At 48.1% G+C, this 1,569-nt stretch overlaps 1 protein-coding gene across 3 annotated transcripts in view; it reads right to left on the bottom strand.

Moving 5' to 3' along the window:
- Igsf5 (immunoglobulin superfamily member 5) overlaps positions 1 to 1,569 on the bottom strand; it is a 51,997-nt gene that overhangs the window by 47,519 nt on the left and 2,909 nt on the right. The gene's annotated exons all lie outside the window — the stretch shown is intronic.

The following is a 1,569-nucleotide window of genomic DNA, read 5'->3' as shown; positions in this document are numbered from 1 at the left end:
ATAAAATAAGAGAATATAAATATAAATAAAATAAAATATAATATAAATAAAATATAAATAATAATATAATAAATATATAAATAAATAATAATAAAATATAAAATAAAAATAAAATAATATATATTTTTTTTAAACTAAGCCCAGAGTTGATCCAGTTCTCTCCAGTCTTTAAAAGACTTTTGTAGCCTCCAAGTGTCCCTAAAGCATGGATTAAGGTGGCCTGTTAGCCTCTGGCTCAGTCCCTAAACTACTTCCCAACCTGGTTTTCCTCTCCACTCTGCTGGGAAATGCCCAATGGGCCCCTCCAGGCTGCTTTTCACTGTGTGCTGTTAGAGGGCTCCTCACACCTTCACCCCTGAAGTTCTTAGCCAGGAGCACCTAGGCTTCACAGGTAAATACACCCAGAGGTGGAATTTCACCAACCTGCCCACTAGACACTGCTGTCTCCTACTGAGTTTCACTCTGTTATACTTCAGTTAACACTGTCCCGGCTGGGCTTTTAAAGCTCAATATCCACCAATCCAGAATGGAGCACACAATCTCCTGATGTACAAACAAGCATGGCTGCCCATGTGACTCCTGGAACTGTGGGCGTTTGGGGAGGAGGGAGACAGACAGATGGAGCTTTTCACTGGGTGTCTTGTCTTGGGAATACCAGACACAAGGATGATTCAGTGTCTGACAAGTTGTCCAGGGTACCTTGGCCTGCAAATGTCTGTGTATCAGTTCTGACCTTCCATTACAGCAATACCTTCAAGTTGCCATCATAGGAGACACAGAGATGAGAAGCCAGAGGCAGTGGGCAAGCAGTCAAGACCTAATTAATCCCAAGCTGAGAGCACAGACTCTGGGGATTTTGAGGCCTCCAGAGTCAGCTCAGCCCATCCTACTTGGATCCGCTGGAGTTCACCCCAGCTGATGCCCTAAAGGACTCCTAGTGACAAGCTTTGGTGAGGCTCAGAGAATTGCCATACTCTTAGGGAGGCTTGGAGAACCCACCCTAGATATCACAAGTGTCAAGAAGGCTTCCAGACAGAGGAGATGCCTGAGCCAGCTTTTCCTTGAGAGATACAGTGGGAAGCAAGTGGGAAAGATATAACAATAACTGAAACAATTCATGTGACAACCTCATGGACCTAATGGGATAAGCCTAGAGAAAGCCCCGAGGGGACCTTGTGGGGGTCAGAGGCAGAAGGTCCCCAAGGGCAGAGTAACAATGGCAGGAATGGGAGCTACTGAGGAGGTGGCCATGAAACAGATATTTGGGGAAAGTACCTGAAAAGGATTGCCTATAGGGGTGACCTGAGGAGGATCACCTAGAGGGAGTGCCTGAGAGGATCACCTGGAGGGAGGGGCTGAGAAAGTCCATCTGGAGGGAATACCTGAGGAGGACCACCTGGAGGGAGTGCCTGAGGAGGACCACCTGGAGGGAGTCCCTGAGAAGGACCACCTTGAGGGAGTGCCTGAGGAGGACCACCTGGAGGGAGTGCCTGAGGAGGACCACCTGGAGGGAGTGCCTGAGGAGGACCACCTGGAGGGAGTGCCTGAGGAGGACCACCTGGAGGGAGT

This window comes from Mus caroli, chromosome 16, assembly GCF_900094665.2.
Source record: "Mus caroli chromosome 16, CAROLI_EIJ_v1.1, whole genome shotgun sequence".
NCBI lineage: Eukaryota > Metazoa > Chordata > Mammalia > Rodentia > Muridae > Mus > Mus caroli.
The sequence above is the reverse complement of the archived record's forward strand: the minus strand, read 5'-3'. Positions and strand labels throughout refer to the sequence as shown.